The sequence below is a fragment of the Lactuca sativa genome, chromosome 4 (assembly GCF_002870075.4).
Source record: "Lactuca sativa cultivar Salinas chromosome 4, Lsat_Salinas_v11, whole genome shotgun sequence".
Classification (NCBI taxonomy): domain Eukaryota; kingdom Viridiplantae; phylum Streptophyta; class Magnoliopsida; order Asterales; family Asteraceae; genus Lactuca; species Lactuca sativa.
Window position 1 is genome coordinate 302,563,853 of NC_056626.2, and position 21,670 is coordinate 302,585,522.

Here is a 21,670-nt window from a genome sequence, read left to right on the forward strand (position 1 = left end):
GGTGGGATGCTTGTTGTGATAGTGGTGGTGATGGTGGTGGTGGCAGTGGTAACGGTGTTGGTGATGATATCGGTAATGATGATGAGAGTGGAAGGGGATAGCTTGAGAGTATTTGTATTTATATTAAAAAAAAAAAAAGTTGGAATCGGACAATAATTATTAGTTTTCTATAGTTTTCTAAGTGTTTTGTAATTTTGGAAAATGAAAATTTTTCTTTTTCTTTTGTGTAAAATTTTAGAAAAATTGTTAAACTATGTTTTCAAGATTGCTATTTTTTTTTTTTGAATTTTTTTCTAGAAAATGACTTTTCTTTTTCTATAACTAAATACACCTCTAGCTATTCGGTCTGTAATTTGTTATTGGTAGAATTAAAAAAGATAAAGTATGAATGTCAAAAAAACAAGCGAACTTTTTCCAAATTTCAGTACGGTATAATCCTAGAAAATAAAAAAGATTGTACCATAAAAAGCTATTATATGTTGTGCCCCCATGTTCTTGAACTAGAAACATGTACTCACTTAAAATAACACCAAGATACTCATTTAAAAAATATAAGATGAACAGGGATTGCTTTGGAACAAGGAAGACGGACCAATCACTTTAAATACTTAGATCTTTCGACAAATAAAAGACTATTCTAGGAGTTGTATATATATCTAATGTATAGGATTCCTCCATGTGTTAGATAGTGAGGGGGGCCACCATGCATTATGTGGGGTGAGGTGGGTGGGTGAAGGGGATATATATAATAAATCTATTTACATATGGTTGGAAGAGGAGTTGGAATCCACTTAGAAGAGGGTCGATATGAACATAACACATGGGAGTTTGGGAAAATGGGACATTGTAGATTAAACATGGTTTCGATAGTTACTGAATTTTACATCCTCCTTTCCCTTTCGGACGTGGAAAGGTGGGAGTCCACTAGATTCATTCATCCACTTCCATCTTCATCATTGGTGCCTAAAGCTTCAGAAACAACCAACCTTTTATAATTCAATTATTGCCTTATAATGTATTCAATCTTGTAGAGCTATGACAATAACTTTTTTTTTGGTGGGGTTTAAGATCTTTTATATCAAAAATGGTGTTAAGTGATACTATGCTATTGTCTAATATTGTCTAGACATAGCTCTATTTCTCACTACCTCGTGTACGATAATGTCCGACTAGAATAAAATTATCTTGAAGTTTGAAATGATAATAAAACTAATAAACAGAATGATGAAAAATCCGATAGTTTTATAGATAGAAAAAAAATGAATTAAAAAAATGAATGCAAGATATAAATAACTCAGTTTAAGCTCTATTAAGTGTGGAAGCAATAACGAGTACGGATTTAGAATGTTGGACATTGCATACATAATACTTATGGCTACAACACTATTTATAGTTTTATCACCAGACTATATATAGTAAAGTGTGACTTCGTCATCATAGTACATACGGAATGTGCTCACCGGAATAAAAAAAATATATCAAAGGTGTGTAACCTTCGATATAGATGACAACTCTTCTAATCGAATTGTAACGTCCCAAAAATTAACAATAAAAATTTTGATTTTTTTTATATTAACAAAACCAGTATCCAAAACAACTTGAAAGCAACCATGGTGAATCTAGTGTATCTATAACATCCAAATACATCAGTGTAATATAAAAGGCGGAACGATGTGGTGTGTGCACTGCAATCATCTCGGGCTCTTCCCCTTCGAACCAGAAGTACCTAAAACACAAACTGAAAACCGTAAGAAAAATCTTAGTGAGTTCTCAAAATACCACATACCATACATATCAAACATATAATGGGCCTCGCCCGTCATCGGACCCCGCCTGACATCGAGCCCCGCTCGGTAAACAGATATGCCAGTCATCTCGCCCCGCCTGGCATCGGGCGCCACCCGATATACATATAAACACACAACACATGCAAAAGTCACGCAAACAACTAGCATCGTACCATATTAGACCATGGGTCGGCGTTGGTGCCTTCGACCTGCTAAACACAGTGAGAAAACTCACCTCATGTTGCATAATCACTCAAATAAAATCTCAGTCTGCTGGTCCGGAAAATTCCCGCGCTAACATCATCAAATAATATCCAATTAATAATTGGACCTCGACCCATAATCAAAAATCTAAGCTACTTGTCCAATATCTAGGGTAATAGACATTTTACCCTTTTTCTTACTTGGCCCAAAACCAAGGCCCAACCCATTTGCTTAAAAGGCCCAAATTCCTAAATGACATCACAAAGCCGAATAGGGCCTAGCTTCCAAATAGGGCCTGAAAATCATCATGGACCTTATCCCAAGAAAGTCCAAAGTTCATCCATGGGCCAAAGTCAGAAGTTTAATGGCCCAACAAGGCCCAAACTCTAAAAGCCCAAGATATGGCCAAATTCCATAAAAGTCAATATGTTGACTATGTAGGACGTACTCAGCTCGTACGCTTAATGTACTCCTTTTGGGGCTAGTACGTGCAACATACAAGTTGGGTACGCCTAGAGTACTCCCCAGATAACCAACCCAACCCATTCAATACTTAATTGGTTAAACCAACATGCAAAACTCTGAGATCTAATTCTAAATGGCGACTTAATACATAAATTTGACAACCTTACACCCTTGCATGACTTACTAGGGCCCAACACTGAAAAAGATTCTTAACAAGACTCTTAACACTTTCATGGACCAATATCTTACATAAAGGTTGCATTTTTGTGGATAAGGGACCTCAAATGAGCAAAGATCTAATGTCCATAGCTTCTGGAGTAGACCATAACTTTTTATATGACTCAAAAGACCCAAAAATGCATAAATAACACCATAAAATGGATCTAACATAAAGGACCATCAAGATGAGATCTTTTTACCTCAAAAGTCTTGATAAGGTGAAGATAACTCTGGATCTAAAAGCACAAGCTATTCCCAAGCAACCTTCAAGCGTTCCTCCTCTTCTTCTTCACCACAAAACACCAACAAACACACTTTCAAGCGCAAAACTCACCAAATGCACTTAAGGCTTCGATATTAGGGAATAAGTTGATGAAGGCTGATCAATAAAATGTCCAAAGGTGTTTATAAGTTGTTTAAATAGGATGCAAACCCTAAACCTTAGGGTTTTCCCCTACACCACGTACGTCATGCGTACTCCTACGTTCACCCGCATATGTAGGTGAACCTGCGATCTGGACATGAGCTAGTACACTAAGCGTACTCATATACGCCCTACGTACTAGCTAGGGACTAATAATGAAATGATTTTCGCATTAAGGGGCTAAAGGAAACATACCCAATTCTCGAATGTTACAATTCTCCCCTACTTGAATCAGATTTCGTCCTTGAAATCTGCTGCCCTAAACAACTTTGGGTAGTGCTCCCTCATCTCGTCATGCGGCTCCCACGTCCATTATGAATCCTTGCGATGCGGCCACTGAACTTTCACCAACTCAGCAACCTTGTTCCTCAATTTTTTCGTCTTCCGGTCAAGAATTGTCATCGGTCTCTCGATAGAATTCAAACAATTATCCACTTGAATATCCTCCAATGGAACTACCATGGAATCATCCACTGAACATTTGCGTAACTAAGAGATGTGGAATGTGATATGGACCTGACTAAGCTCCGGGAAGATCCAAGCGATAAGCAACCCGGCCCACCCGTGCCAAAACCCTGAAATGAGCGATGTATCTGGAGCCCAATTTTCCCTTCTCCCTAAATCGGATGATACCTTTCCAAGATGACACCTTCAGGGGAACCATATCCACAACCTGGAACTCTAAATCTGATCGGTGCTTGTCAGCATAGCTTTTCTGCCGACTCTGAGCTGTTTGGAGTCTACTCCATACCTGCTAAATCAACTCAGTAGTCTTCAGTACCAATTTGTAACTCCCCATGACTCACTGACCGACCTCACCCCAACATATTGGGGTATTTCATTTCCTTTCATAGAGCATCTCAAAAGGAGGTCGATCATTGCTATGTGGTAGCTGTTGTTATATGAAAACTCCTCTAAAGGGAGATACGCATCCCGACTCCTACCGAAATCCAAAACACACACCCAAAGCATATCCTCTAATGTCCGAATAGTACGCTTGCTCTGACCATCGGACTAAGGGTGGAAAGTCATGCTGAAATGCAGGCGAGTACCTAACTCGTTGTGGAACCTCTTCCAAAATATGGAAATATACCAGACGTCCTTGTCTGAACCCATAGAAACCGACACCTAATGCCATGCAACGACCTCCCTGATGTATATCTCGGCCAACTTCTCTGCAGAGATACTCTCCTGAATCGGAATAAAATGCGTGCTCTTGGTCAATCGATCCATAATGACCCATACCGAATCCACTCCGCGCGGGATCCGAGACAACTTCGTAATGATATCCATGCTAATCATCTCCCATTTCCAAACAGGGATTTCTAACAGCTGCATCTTTTCGTGAGGCCGCCGATGATCGGCCTTGACTTTCCTACAAGTCAAGCATCTCTCCACGTACCAAGTTACATCCCACTTCATACAGGTCCACCAATAATCAGGAAAAAGATCTCCATACATCTTTGTCGTCCCGGGATGAATGGAGAATCTCGATTTGTGCACCTCCTCCATCAAAATATGATGCACACCACCCAATACGGAACCCACACTCTCTGATGGAGAGTCAATAACCCTTGGATATCATAATCAAAGGAAGCCACCTAACCCACTATGCCCTTACACTTCTGATGCTATTCCTTCATAGCCTCGACCTGAGCCTCTCGAATCCGCTCCAAAAGTGGAGTAATCATGGTAATCCTCAATCAAATATCCCTAATCGGAGCCACGACCGCCTTGCGGCTAATAGCATCAGCCACCACATTGGCTTTCCCCGGATAGTAAAGGATATCATAATCATAATCCTTCACCAAATCTAACCATCGGCGTTACCTCATGTTCAGATTCGGCTGATCCAACAATTACCTTAGGCTCTTATGATCCATATAAATAGTACAACAGACCCCATAGAGGTAATGTCGCCAAATCTTGAGGGCGAAAAACACAACCCCTAGCTCCAAATCATGCATCAGATAATTCGCCTCAAGAGGCTTCAACTGCCTTGAAGTGTAAGCGATCACGCGACCCCCCTGCATCAGAACTGCACCCAAACTTGTGATTGAAGCATCAGGATAAACCATGAAACCCTCGACACCCTCTGGCAGAGTCAAAATCGGTGCGTCACACAATCTCTATCTCAGGGTCTCAAAAGTTTCCTGCTGCTCAGACCCCCAGAGAAAAGTGTATGTCTTCTTCGTCAACAGATTAAGAGGAACCACTATCTAGAAGAAATCCTGAATGAACCTTCGATAGTGGCCTGCCAACCCAAGGAAATTCTGAATCTCAGATGGAGAGCTCGAAGCCTCCCACCTCATCATGCCCTCGACCTTGGCCGGATCCACCAGAATACCATAATGGTTGAAAACGTTCCCCATAAATTGCACCTCGCGCAACCAAAGATCACACTTAGAGAACTTTACAAAAATTCTATGTCTCCTCAAAGTCTCCAAAACCTCCCTCAAATGCTCCTCGTACAATTCCTGGGTCTTAGAATAGACCAGAATGTCATCAATAAATACAATCACAAAACGATCCAACATCGGCCTGCATACGCGTTTCATGAGTTCCATGAACGTGGATGGAGCATTGGTGGGCGCGAAGGGCATCACCACGAACTCGTAATGACCATAACGAGTCTGAAAGGCCATCTTCTGCACATCCTCCTCTTTGAACCTCATCTAATGATATCCTAAACGCAGATCAATCTTGGAAAACCAAGATGCACCCTAAAGCTGGTCAAATAAACCATCAATCCATGAGTGTGGGTAACGGTTCTTCACCGTTAGCTTATTTAGCTCTCGATAGTCAATACACATCCGATGAGACCCATACATATTCTTTACAAATAGGATCGGTGCTCCCCAAGGCGAATTGCTCGGTCGAATGAACCCCTTATCTAACAGCTCCTACAACTATGTAGACAACGCCTTCATCTCAGGACGACCTAATCGATATGGTGCTTTGGGTATTGGAGCCGCACTAGGGACCATGTCAATCCTAAACTCCACCTGTCTCTCCGGAGGCACTTCAGGAAAATCCTCCGAAAAAACATCAGCGTACTCCCGTACAATCGACACATCATCCACAGTCGCCTTAACCTTATCTCGGGTATCCATAACATAAGCGACATATCCACAAAAACCTTGATAAAGACAATGTCTGGCTTTATCTGCTGAACACAGAATCAGCCTATGCTGAGCTCTCTCTCTCCCTGAACCAGTAACTTTCCCCCACTCGGTCTTCGAATCCACACCAAATGATGCTCACAAGCAATCACTACCCTATTGGGGCTCAACCAGTCCATCCCCACGATAAGCTTGTTCCCGCGCAAATGAATAGGAACCAAATCAATCAGACACTCCTCGTTGAACATCTTAAGAATACAACCCCAACGAACCATCGATGCCCGAACTGATCGATTATCTATAATCTAATATCTAATGGAAAATCTAGCTCTTTTGGACCTCCAACAAACCTCTTGCAAAGCGCAAGCGATACAAATGATCGGGTAGCCCCCGAGTCAAACAATATCTACCGTTCATGAGGAACGATGCTAAAATAAAACACATAATTATATAAAGGCAATCCAATAAAAATAAAGAGATAAGGAGAAGATACATATCTGTCACCACATCAGGTGTTGCGCGAGCCTTCTTCACTGTCAGCTGAAAAGCCCTGCTCCTCACCACAGGCGCATCTGCCTTGAATTGGCGGCCATCAGTAATCCGTAGAGTCGCTGGAGCAGGTGCTACCACTGGTCCTAATGCAGCCAAACTTAGACAATGAACCTTCTTCTGGTCCCTATGTTTGCATTGGAAACAAATCAGATCAGATATTGGGGTTGTAGTGGTTGTACTAGCAGTGAAATCCCTGCTAATATGACCTGTCTGACTGCACTTGAAGCAGTCAGAACCACCCACCCTACATGCCCCATCAGGTGTCTTGTTGCAATTGCCACAATGGCTCTGACCCTGCTGGCCTCTCGATCTCGAATCAAATACCTAGGGCCTCTTGCCCGAACCCCCTGAAACACGAGCATAATCCAACTTCCTCTTCCTCTCCATCTACAGATCAATCTCCCTCTCTCTAGCTCTCGCAATCATATCCTCCAGTGTTTTGCAATTGGATCGGATCACAAAGTGCCAAATATCACTCCTTAACATCTCATGGTATCTCTTCTTCTTCATCTCCTCATCCACCATATACTGCGGAACCAACAATGCCCTATCACAAAACATAGCAATGATCTCAACACACCGTTTCAGAATTTTGGAAAAGGTCCTAAAACTCCCTTGCAAACTGCTGCACCTCAATTACCGGTGCAAAATCAGCTCAAAATCTATTCACAAAGTCATCCCATGTCATTAAATCAACCGCCTGATCACCCACGAAGCGCCCAACCTTGAGCTCTATCTTTTAGAAAACAGGAAACAAGTATGACCTTTACCCCATCGGGACAACTGCTAGTGTAGAAGGCGTAAGCAATATCTGTTAACTATCGTCTACTCCCGATCGGGTCCTTCTCCTTGAAGTACTCCGAATCCCCATATGCTTGGAACTCCTGGAACGTTAACGTGCGAGCTCTCACCAATGCCTACGTCTCAGACCTAAAAGCACTAAAACGAGCATTCAAAATCATTATAATTCCTTCATTGACCGTATCAAAGATCACATGAGTCTGCTCAAGTATGTTGTGGGTAATCTCAGACGAAATGAACTCTTGTGTTTGATCATCCAACTGCCCGACTCTGAAACCTGAGCCTGAACCCTCACCAGGACCAAAACCACTAACCGGTCTGCCTCGAAGTGTCACCATACTGAAAATAGAGCATATAAACCATTAGAAGACACATAAATATATATATATATATATATATATATATATATATATATATATATCGAGGAGTCTCACACTCTACAAGCTTCTTGGTTTCATCGCAAATCTAATTGATTCGAGTATGAATCCTCTGCTTCTAGTAGTACGGACCTATACTACCTTCCACATCTATATATACTTTCCTCAAGGAATGCTTTAATTCCTCCAATACACTCCTTATCCACATATAAAATCCTCAACTAGACAAGGCTCCCATCACTAAATCTCTTCACAGGCTTTCCTAGGGCTGCCCTAGTAGGGCAATTACCCCGCTACTCTCCGCCATCAGTTGCAGAAGGAACTCTTACTAGCACCCTCTAACTAGCTCACAAATACAATTACATATCACCGACACCAGATAATTCTTCAAATGAAAGGTCTCACACTACAACGGTTGAACTTAATCAAGAGCTATGCAATAGAGTTAAACCTAACCTTCTAAAATTATTTAGTCTGCGTAATACGTAACTTAGCATATTCACTTACAAGATAGTTGAAGTTAGTGAAAACTCCTAAAAAGCACAAGTCAAGTAGGATTCAAGCATTGAGTAACTGAAATCAAGCATAACATAAACAGGTCATCCTATCACTGACTGATCAGTACTAGCATGCAAGTCTACAAGCTCATACAGTAGGCATGTAAAGGCATCTCCCCTAACATTCTATCATGCAAATCCTTATCAGATCCTTAGCCCACACTAACATGTGATTAATATATTCACAAATCAAAGCATATCATAAACACATGTATGGGTATTTTGGGAAAACTTACTTGTGCTCGGTCGATTGCATGCACCACACCAATTTTCTTTTATTAGAAAACCATTTTTTTATATAAAGCATTTCTTTTCGAAAAATTCCACCAAACCCTCAGTTTGAGTTCAAACACACCCGAGAGTATGTCTGAATCACTCAAACTAAGTCTCAGATACCAACTTGTGACGTCCCAAAAATTAAGACTAAAATTTTTGATTTTTTTAAAATAATAAAACTAGTATCCAAAACAACTTCATAGAAACCATGGTGAATCTAGTGTAAAAATGGCATCCAAATACATCAGAGTAATATAAAAGGCAGAACGATGTGGTGTGTACACTGCTATCATCCTGTGCTCTTCCCCTTCGTACCAGAAGTATGTGAAACACAAACTTAAAACCGTAAGCACAAAGATTAGTAAGTTCCACAAAATAACACATAACATAGATATCAAACATATAATAGGCCCCGCCAGTCATCAGGCCCTGCCTGACATCGAGCTCCGGTCGGTAAACAAATCTATCTGTCCACAGCCCCGCCTGGTATACATATAAACATATAAACATATAAACGTGTAAACACATGTAATAATTACAAAGATAAATAGCATACATGATATTCATCAGGCCCTGCCCCGCATCGAGCCCCGCCTGACAAACATATAAACAAATAACACATGCAAGAGTCACATAGACAACTAGCATCCTAACATATCAGACCATGGATCAACATTGGTGCTTTCGACCCACTAAAAATAGTGACATAACTCAGCTTAAGCTGCTGAATCACTTGGATAAAATCTCAATCTGCTGGTATGGAAAATCCTCGTGCTAACATCATCAAATAATATCCAATTAATAATTGGGCCTCAACCTATAATCAAGAATCTAAACTACTTGTCCAATATCCAGTGTAAAAGAGAATTTTACCCTTTTTCTTATCTGGCCTAAAACTAATTCCCAATTCATTTGCTCAATGGCCCAAATTCCTAAATGACATCACAAGGCCCAATAAGGCCCAACTTCCAAATTGGGCTAAAAAATCATCATGGTCCTAATCCCAAGAAAGGCCATAGTCCATCTATGGCCAAAAGTCAGAAGTCCAAACTCCCAACAAGACCCAGACCCTAAAAGCCCAAGACATGGCCCAAATTCATGAAAGTCAACTTAAAAGCAATCTCCTGAGTAGATCGGGCGTACTCAGCTTGTATGCTTGGCGTACTCGTGTCGGGACCAGTACGTGCAACTTACAAGCTGGTTACTCCTAGTGTACTCCCCAAATTACCAACACAAACCATTCAACACTTAATTTGTTAAGCCAACATGCTAAACTCTCAGATCTGATTCTAAATGGCGACTTAATACGTAAAGTTGACAACTTTACACCCATTCATGACTTAATAGGGTCCAACACTCAAAAAGAAGCTTAATAAGAATCTTAACACTTGCATGGGCCAATATATCACACAAATATTTCATTTTTATGGACAAGGGACCTTAAATGTGAAAAGATCTAACATCCATAGCTTCTGGAGTAGACCATAAATTCATATATGACTTTAAAAAGCCAAAAATGTATAAATAACACCATAAAATGGATCTAGCATAAAGGACCATCAAGATGACAACATTTTACCTAAAAAGACTTGCTAAGGTGAAGATAACTCTAGATCAACAATCAAAAGCTATTCCAAAGCAACCTCCAAGTGTTCCTCTTCTTATTCTTCACCACAAAACACCAACAAACACGCTTTCAATCTCAAAACTGGCCAAAAGCACTTAGGGTTTCGATAGCAGGGCATAGGGTGATTGAGGCTGATCAATAAAATGTCAAAGGTGTTTACAAGTTGTTTAAATAGGGTGTAAACCCTAAAAATTTGGGTTTGACCATGCACCATGAACGCCATGCATACTCCTACATATTCCTCGCGTACGTAGGCAAACCCGCGATCTGGACATGAGCTAATACGCTAAACGTACTGAGAGTACGCCCTGCGTACTAGCTAGGACTAATAATGAAATGATTTTCACATTAAGGGGCTAAAGGAAAAATACCCAATTCTCGAATGTTACACAAATATACAAAGTAAATTCGAGTCTTGGTTTTTGACATATCAACACAAGATATCTTCTACATCCCCTACCCCCCCCCCCCCTTGTGTTGATTATACAAATCTTCACTTTTTGCGCATAGACCTAATGGCTCTAAGAAGAGTTCTTCGAACTTGAAGATACTATTGAAGAACGATCTTTATCTTTCTTTCTTCTTCTTCATAATTCTTTATGAAATTTTCCATTCTCATTAATACATTATTGATCTGTAATGATGAAAACCTTTCCTTCAAATCTGTATAGAACATTTTCTTCTTCTGAACATTGCTCTGTAGTTTCGCAAAGAAAATTATCACTTTAGGACTCAACAAGATTTCATCATCATCAAATTGCTCTACACCATAATTTGAGTGCTTGGCTTGACACCATTCTTCTTGAATTCTTTAGCTAACTTGAAGTCTGGCATGGCCATTTGTGAATAATAGAACATGAGAAATTCCATAACATGTATGAAATATGAGTTGTAAATTGCGGTGTTAGGAATCTCTTTATCACTAAGCTTCGAAACTATCTATAGTAACATCAAGAAATCATGTGGATTCATGAATGGAAAATCTGTAATTGTGAACTCATAATTCATCTAATCTCCTCGAACAACCATGTATTGAAGATTCTAGAAAGCATTCTCTAATAGCACATCCTTTGTTATTTAAAAAATCTTGATTATCTTTTTCGAAGACCAAACCTTCTCATCATCTTGAGCAAGTTTTGAATGAAATATGATCTTCATATTCTTAGGAGCAGGCATTTATCGAAATTCTATGGAAGATTGAATTGATGATACATAAACATAAAATAACACATTGGTAAATCTAGTTGATTAACCATTATATTCTTAATTGAAGTTTCCTTTGTGCTCTTTCTTAAATTTTTGAACATCACCAAAATCTAGATACTTGATAGTCTCAAAGTTCCAGAATTTGTTTGCATGACCCTTCTTTTGAGACTTTATTCCTTCACTTTTTCTTTTTCTAACAATGCCTAATGTTTGTCTCATCCTTCCCATATGATCTTATTGTCTTCTTTTAAATTGTTTATTTATTATCACCTTCCCTTTCTCTTTTCCTGAGATATATTGAATTACTTGTTTTTGTGGTTGTTGATCTCCATAAACAATCCCTTTTGTAGCTTGAAGTTTATTCGAGTTGAATTTAGAAGTGTTCTAAATAAGAAATGTTGTTGTGATAACCGAAGATAAAACTTTTCCCACAATTGTTGACTGAAATTGTTTCTCCTTAACTCCAATCCAAATCCAGATCTTGACCCTGAGCCACCATCCTTTTCTCCCCCTTATGACATGATATTCAGAGAAAATTGTGGAGCATTAGTGGGCAATCGTTTAACAACATCAACAATTAGAGAGAAAAATGTTTTGAAAATTCTTTGAACTGTGGTAAGTGTAGTAGCAACATGACCAGTATTCACAGATTAAATATTCTTCCCGAACATAGCTATATTTGATTTGATATCTTGAAAATACTCTAATTAGGTTTTGTCTGTCTTCGATAGCTTCTCAGTATAATCTTTATTAAAATATCTCACATTTCCAATAACATTTTGAACATCTAGAAGAAGCTTAGTAGTAGATGCCCTGAGCTTAATATTCTCTTCACCGTGAGCATTCAAAAAACAAGCCATCAAATCAAATAAATAATTGAGCTTTGTCTCAAATATTTTTAGGTGATTAGCTTGCAGCTTCAATATCTTTGTCAATAAAAGATCATACTTCCTCTTGTGAATCTCTTTACCCTCAACTAACTTCTTGGAAAATGTACTAATGGCAGTAGCAGCCCCATCACAAGCTTCACCATGACCATTTTCAACATATTTCGTCACTTTTCCCTCATGAGTTGCAAACATCTTCTCAAGAAATTGTTGAGTAATTTGAGCATAGATAGAATATGTTGTAGATGAAGAACCAAATACAAAATATAGTAACATATTCAACTTGTTATTAAGAATCTTTTATAGATATCCGGACATGATGGCGTCATCAAGAATATCTGCACCATCAATATTAAATGAAATTGGACAAAAATCAAAATCATCAACATTTTCATCCAGATTTTCTAATTCAAGAACTCCATATTCAATAGTAATGGATTGAGAAGAGATAAGCAGATCCTCCAAATTTTTAGATTGAAGAATGCTAGCGAATGTGGGTAAAGTGAGGGTAGTGGAAACTAATGGAGGTGGAGGAGTTGTTGCTCTTATGTTAGAGTCGAAGTAGGTGGAATGGTAGTAGTAGAAACAAATTTTAAAGGTGGTGGTAAAGGAGCTTCAACATTATGTGCATAATTGTTGATGTTTAACTCCACATTAGATGTGTTAGAAGTGACATCGAGAGGATGTTCCTCCTCTCTATGAATTCAGAAGAGGTCCCCTTTGGTGATGACTTAGGAGTGATGAAGTTAGAGTTCTGCTCACCTTGGGATGATTATCATCATCATGATCACTATCACATCCATTTCTATATCCTCATCCTCATCATCTTTGACTTGAATATCTACTCTCTTGACAAACTTGCACCTTTTATTTTACCCTCCTTTAACATCTTGTTCCCTTTCTTCTAAACAATTTGCTTTTTAATTGGAATTTCCATGCTAGGATCCTTAATGACGAATCCCTTTTGTCGTTTCCTAGAAACAATCATCTCGCTAATCACCTTTTGCTTTGAAATTTACATTTCCGAATCAACCACAAAGGGTCAAACAGGTTGAGGAATAATCATCGCTACTTTAGAATCCAACAAATACTTATTTTCGTTAAGTGTTCATTCAAGCATAGAGTCATGAATTTGTCCCCGATAAGGAAATTATGCACCCTGTTAAGAACAATCTTTGGAATTTTCAAAATAGAAATCAAAACCGTTGCTTCATTATCAAGAATATACATTCCTAGTTGCTCATATGCTTCTACAAAAATTAATGTCTAAAGACGAGCACTCGCCACTTCTAATGCCTTCTTGGAATGATTTACATGACTTAAAAACTCTTCCCATAAAATAGATGAAAATCAACTATCTTGTGATAGTTAATTTCGTACAAAATTTGCATCAATTTTTTCTTTGCTTTGTCGTGACCATAATTGCGACCAGTTAAGCATCAAATTTATCAGTTTTAGACATTACAAAACAAACTTAAAACTCTTAAGTGTGCATGCAACCTAAAACAAGATCTAAGTTTTCACTATTGAACCTATAACTATGAACATCAAAACAAGAGCCCTAGAAACCCTAGGTTATTTTTGAAAACCACATAAAATGGTTTTGGATTACATACCTTATTGTTATTATAGCAAATAAAAATGATCCTTGTGTTGTTTAAGCTTTGGAAGCAAGCACCACAAGCGTCGTGCCTCTAATGGTTCATACCTTAGTTAGCAAGAAGAATATTGAGGAGAGACTAAGGACGAGTTAAGAATTTTGGCCAACTCAAGAGGAAAAAGAGATGGCCGCAAATCAAAGGCCTAGGGGTCTTTATGTAGTGCAACAAGGAAACCCTAGATACCCTAATTTGAATTAAGTAATATTAATTCAAATTTGGTAATTATCTACTTCCCTATTATCCACATGGGACATTCTAGAAACCCTAGAATATGCACACTGAAACCGTCCACAGCTATACCAGGAAGGTTCTGGAGCCTTTTGTTCAAATATTGAACAATTACACTTTAGATCTTGAACTTTTAACTAATTTTTTAATCCCAAAATTAATTACAATTAGTTTCCGATTAAATATTAATTATATATTACTAATTCTAATTAATATATTATTCTCATAATATATTAATAAATTATTTATTTCAATTTATTAATCAAATAATAAATGAACCTCTATCTCTATGAATCATCCTGTCTAGTTGCTAGGTTTGAGGGCAGCCCAAAATGACTATGGTATTATTAATTCTACTTTATGCTAATTATAGTTATGGGCTTAGACACCTAATCCAATAAAAATCACCAACCCGAATAGAAACTCGAAATAAAGGGCGAATTGGATTTCTTGTACTCGGTTCCTGTTTGATACATGTCTAACCGAGTCGAGTCTGACGTTTTTTTGCTGACTCAGTCAAATATAGGTGTTTGATAGATTAATTTGGGGTGTTTTCACTTGGAAAGAAATAATTGAGTGGATTAGAAGAGAAAAATTAGTTGAGTGGAATGGGGTCTGCATTTCTAATTGTACCCTTACCCTAGCAGAACTATCAGCGCCTCCATCCCCTCGTTTTTTCTCCTCTTTCAGTGCATCCTTTCTTCTTCCTAGAACAACAAGCATACTTGATTTGAAGTTCCACTTTTTATGTTCTGTTTTGAAAATCAAGAATTATTGATTTGAAGTTCCGATTTTTGTGTTCCTCTTCTCATTAGATATACTTCTTTTCCTGTTTAAAGTTTTGATTTTTATTGTTCTTTTCCTAGTTTAAAGTTCCAATTTGTGTGTTCCTCTTCTCATCAGCTATGTTGTTGTTTGATGTTCTGTTATTCTTTGTTGTTCTATCTTCTATTTTGTTGTTCTTTTCTTATTTGAACATTCAATTTTTGTTGTTATATAGCCGATTTTTGTTGTTTGCTGTTGTGTGCTGGTTGTGTTATGTTTGTTGTTTATATATAGTTCCTTAAGACCGATTACATCAGATTTTTGCTGTTTGAATTTCAAATCTTTGGTGTTCTGTTGCTCCTTGTTGTTTTCTGTTATGGTGATGCTTGTTGTTGTGGTCAATTTGCGAATTGGGAGCAATTTTGTTTTTTTAGAAATCTTACAAGTAACTTCAAATCATTTTTTACTAGTCATTATAATGTCTATCAATTATCAATTACATAACTGGTGAATTTGTGAATTGAAAGAAATTTTGGTGCTTATCTGGATCATCATAAATATCCATCAATTATCAATTACATACCTTTTCTTCTTGAGCTGGATCTTAATAAATTAGTTGAATATTAATTTTTTTTAGATGTTGGTTAGGAACGAGTGTGAGAACAAAAATTTTCTTGATGCATGTATCTACGAACTAACCACTAATGGTGGTGGGGGTTCTTGGCTTAAGGAAAGTTTATGGAAGACAATACGCGAAAAATTGATAAACAAACACGGTAAAGAGGTTTAACATAAGCAAATGAGAAACCACTTTGACTACTACAAATCAAAGTATGTTGCTTAGGTGAAACTAAAAAACAAAACCGACAATATATATGATCCTACAAAAACTAAATTTAATCTGAATGATGAACAATGGAAGGAAGAGAGGAATGTAGTATTTTTATAACAAATACTAGTATGATTACTCTTATAACAAATACTAATATTTATAAAAATTTTAAACAGTTGAACTAGTTTGTGTTGTCATTGAAAATTAACCCCCTGTTGTTCCCTGATCTTTGCACCCAAATATTTAAAGGGTCGACCTCGACCGGGTTTCAAAGTTCACGACCATCTTCTACACTCCCTCATCATATAGAAGAATTTAGTGCCCATGATTTTGATGATAATATTCCAATTGAAAACGCAATAGAAGACATAGGTGCAAGTGAAGAATCTCCGGGGCATTAAAAAAATAAAGAAGTTAGTGGAAACAAAAGAGTTGGTGGAAAAAAAAGAGATGCAAGGGCACAAGAAGTTGAGGAAGCGATTGTCAAGCTTTCAAGGTCGTTAGTGGAAAAAAATGAAGGAATTGAAAGAACTGAAATAGATAGTGTTATTGATGCATGTATGGATAAATTGAAGTAAATGGAATAGGGAGAAGAAGTTGAAAGACACAAGACCGCTCTTATGCTATTTAGTGAAAGTGTCGATGTTCGAAAAGTTAGGTTGCAAATTTCCCCTACTAGTTGTGAGTCGTGGGTGGCGGGTGCGGGTAGGATGTTTGATTACCTTTGATGATTTTTACTAGTTTTTTATTGCATGAATTTTGTTATTTGCATGACTTTTGGACGCTATGTTCGATGACTTTTGTTACTTTGGATGCTATGTTATTGGATATTGGAGATGACTTTTGTTATCTACTAGTTTTTTGGTGCAGGATTTTTTTTTACTTTAACATGTTATCTGTAATTGTTTGTAACAGGTCAAGTATGGTTTCTGATGGTGAAATTGTAGTTTTTCATTAACTTGTGTTTTGTTGGTTGAGGTCAAACTGGAGAAGGATAAACAAAATTTGTGGAAATGTGATAAAAATGTGATCTTGGACCTTCTTTTCATTACATGCAAGTGTCGAGGTGTCTTAATGGGTTAAGAAGTTAGAGTTTTAGCTTTGGGACACTTTCTAGGCATGCAACACCATAGAGTTGGAAACTTTATGGTAAAGAACATTAGTTTAGGGCCAGACTGAGAATTGTAGGAAAGAGCTTAGAGGAATAAGCTCCTAATAGAAGGATTAAAGGAGGGCTACGTACGTTGGGCGTACAGATTGATACAATGAGTGTACTAGGTCAGCCTCACGATTTTGGTCAAGGGCTGACTACGCCCACTGTACAGGCTGGGTATGCCCAGCGTACTCAGCTATGTTGACCAAGTTTGAATTTTTGACATTTTTTTTACTTTGACCAAGTTTTACCTAAGGGTATTTTGGGTATTTTGAGTGGTGTTTGAGATTGGTCATTATTTAGTGTATAGGTGACCTGTTAAGCTGATATTCGGAGTTGCATCCTATTCAATGATCATTTCAGACTAGGATGTAAGTTTCCTCATTGTTCTTGTGGGTCGAAGGAAACAACGCCGACCCATTAGTTATGTATTCTGGTATAGAGAATGTTGCTATGATGTAGTGATCTGTTAGATCTGTGTCTTGGTATATAGGATGTAGTATGGGGGTAGTGATATATAGATCTTACTAATTGTCTGATGAGTGGTAATATATTTATCTTTTTGTTGGATATAAGTTATATGTCGATATAGTATGGTTGGGTTGAGGTAGTACTGCTTTGTGCAGTATCCGACAAACCCAAGATTAAGCCAAACATAGACTATGGGCCTGAAGGACAAGCCAGACTTATGATGTAGGCTCGGGAGCAAGCCAGATATGATTTGAGGGCCTGAAGGGCAAGCCAAACTCATACTGTGGTCCGGGGGTAATCCAAACTGGTAGCTGTAGACCCAATATATGTTCTTATATGTTTGTGTGTTGTTACTTTGGGGGAAGTAACTAAGCTTTGGCTTACAATTTCATTTTATTGTTTCAGGTACGTCAGATGATCGTGGCAATGCGAAGGCATGATCGTGTACCTCCTTTTGTTTTTATGTTGTTTGGATTTTGGGATTCTCTGATTACTAAAATACACTTTTGAAAAAATGATTTTGTAAACATTTATGTTCATGGGTTGTTTTAGAAAAGTTGAAATTTATTGTGATTTTTGGGATGTTAGTAGTTGCTATCAGAGCCTTGATTTGAGAGAATTGGATGAGCATTCATGTGAATCCAGACTCAAACTAGGAAACTGCAATTTTTTTAAAAAAAAATGGGTTTTCAAAATTGTTTTCAAAGGTGACCAAGGAAGGATGCAATTTGTATGATCAGCCGAAGAAAGAAAGTATACCCCATGTTATCACACTATTATTTGACATGATATTTGTGATGGAACATGATGCTTGTGATAGGCTAGTGATCTTCAGTAATTTCATGATAGGATTTCCTGATGTATGATGCCTGGTAGCCTAGGGTTACTTCTTGTATGGAATTGACATCAGTACTGTAGCTGCTTAATGTATGCATCATAGTTGTACATAACTAAGATTTTATAGCATGAGAATGTTTGGTTTAGCCCTATTTCATGTTCTTGTCAGATGAAGGGCTTAGGGTAGAATCAAATATTTGACTGTCTATACGATCCAATGTTATGTATGATTTGCATATGCGAGTGTTGTAGGGTTGACGGAACTTTCATGGATGAGTAGGTGTGTGAACAACCATCCATATGAGGAGTGTTTAGCCAATCTCGAGAAAGTGAGGATAGGATGTATATGTATCCTAGTTGTTGTATATTTTTAGGGCGGTTCTGACGATCCTTGAGATAAATACAAGTAGGTATGGAAGGTAGTATGGGCCCGTACTACTGAAAGCATAGGACCCGTATGCATAGCAAGGAAGTCACTAACCCCAAGGGCTTAGTCTTGTATCGTGATTATATCTATGTGTATTATGGCATTTCTGATATATTCAGGTTTATTCTCAGTATGATGCTTATGAGAGGATCTGGTTCTGGGTTTGGAGTGAGTAGCCAGGATAGGCCAAGATAGAATGATGATCAGATTAAGGAGATTATCACCATTGAGGTCGTTGCTTCTGTCTGGGGTCTATGTCAGAGATGTTTGGGTTTATCAAGACCTCTATGATTGAGCTCTTTGACGATCGATATGCTAATCTTTCTGATGTTGTTGTTGCTGTAGCTACCATGGCTTTTTCTGCTGCGAGGATTCTAGGGGAGAGAGTTTCTCAGTACTAGGACTATGACAATACGAATCCCCCGGTGTTTGATGGAGTTCAGGACCTGATTATGGTGATGAGGTGGTTGTCTAATGTCGAGGGTTGTTTCTTCACATGCTCTTGCCCTGCTGACCAGAAGGTGAACTGGGTCCTGAAAATTCTTCGGTCAGTGGAAAAGGATTGGTGGAGATTGGTGAATGTCTCATACACTATTCAGGAGAGGGATGCTATTACTTGGGAGCAGTTGTATGGGATGTTTTGCATGAAGTATGTTCCATTGGTGGAGACAGAGAGGCTGGCTCAGAAGTATTTGGATCAGAGGCAGGGGACTGAGATCACCAAGATGTTTACTGAGAGGAGTCGTTTATTCCCTTAGTTTGCTTCTTCTGAGCAAGCTCAGATGACTCAGTACTTAAGGCAAGTCTTCATAAGAAACTAATCATAACAAGAAGGCAAAGAGTGTAGGATATTATCAATGGTCAACTCTTCATCGAAGTTGACATTCAACTTCAGCAAGCGATCCACAAGCCTTTGCATCGTATGCAAGTGGCCCGTGATAGACTCTCCATCCTTCATTTTTGTTGTGATCATGGAGGCAATGATTTCATACCTTTCCTATCGAGCACTTTGATGGTACCTTTCCATCAATTTTTGGTGCATCTCATAGAGCCAAAAGTCCTCATAGGACTTTTGAAGCTCAGCAATCATGGTAGCAATCATGATACATGACACCTTTGTCGCGTCCCTCTCATGAGCCTTATATTCAACAATATGTTCAGGAGTGGTAGTGTTTTCATCAATCTCCTTTAGCTCTTTATCGAGGACATATTCATTTTCCTCGTATCGAATGACCGTGCAAATGTTTCGAATCCAGTCATTGAAGTTCGATCCGTCAAAGATTACCATCCCACATAAGTTCATGAGGGTCCCTTTAGGTCCCTTTGAGCCATGCATGTTCTAGATGGATTAAGATGGGTATTATTGGGTTAAGTTGGTTATTGGGTCCCTTTGAGCCATGAAAATGCATAAAGGTTTCCTCAAGTTTGGATGCAAAGTACTTAATGGGTTAAGTCAAAATTTGCGTTGGAGAATCTGCAATTACGCCCTGCGTAACTATAGGTTCAACCAGCGTACCTCCTCTTTGGTCGCGATCCAGATTCCTTGGGTACGCCCAACGTAAGCTGAGCGTACGCCCCATGTTCGTGGCTCTGTGGGCCTTCAGGCTTGTTTCATGGTTGGGCTTTTTGTTCAGAGGAATTGGAGAGTTTTGGGACTTTTGGACATGTCTATTTGGGCCAAGATTTTGTATTGGGCCATGGTGGGCCCAATGGTTCTGGACTTTAGTGGGCCCAATGGGCTAGGACCTTTGGTCCATCGGGGAATTATTATTGGACCAGGAATTGTTGGGCTTTTAGGTAAGGCCCATATGGGGTTGGGCCCAATTTGGAAAATTGGGCCATTAATAGGCTCTTATGAATCTTATAGTTTTGGGCCTTGTTGGTTTTGGGGCTTGGGCTCTGGTTGTGAGTCTTGTTGGGCCAGGGATAAAATGTTCATTTTACCCTAAGTTTGGATTGTGGATCATGGTTTGGAATTCAATTTCTAATTTGATGTTGTTTTGGTTATTGTTAGTTTGGGAAATTGTCAGGGCAGCAGCTAGGGATTTCGTGCAGTCAGCTATTGCATTCGAGATGAGTTTCCTCATTGTTGTATGGGTCGAAGGCACCAATGCCGAACCATTTGGTTTATGGATTGTAGGAAGACCCAGGGATTAGCCCTTGGCATTATGTATGAAAGACCAGGAGGTGGCTCTTGGCACACTGTATGCTAATTATTTGAGTAGAGTAGATTGTATGCTAGCTATCTTTGTGATGCTTGCATGGAAGACCCGGAGGTGGCTCTTGGCACTTGTCTGTAAGACCCAGGGTTGTGGCCCCCGGCTTGGCAAAGAAGACCACGAGGCGGCTCGTGGTATAATGGGAAGACTATGTGCGGAACATAACACCTTTATTGATTATGATATATGAAAGATATGTATGGCTCGCGGTTATGTATGACTTCTATGGATCGTTGGATATGTATGGTATGTGGTATTTGGGGAACTAATTAAGCTTTGTGCTTACGGTTTCCAGTTTTGTTTCAGGTACTTCAGTTTTCAATTGAAAGAGCTCGAGACGATCGCAGCGCATACACCCGTGTTTTCCGCAATTCATGATCTTTGGTAATTGGACTCTGATAATTTGTTTATTTGAAATGTTTTTCAATGTTTTGAACAAAGTTACGATAGTGTTTTGAAAGTATTAAAAATGAAAATTTTACCTTGGATTTTTTGATCGTTATAATTATGATGGTTGTCATATATTTTTTTTACAAATTGAAATGTCTTTCAATAGAAAAATAACATATAATT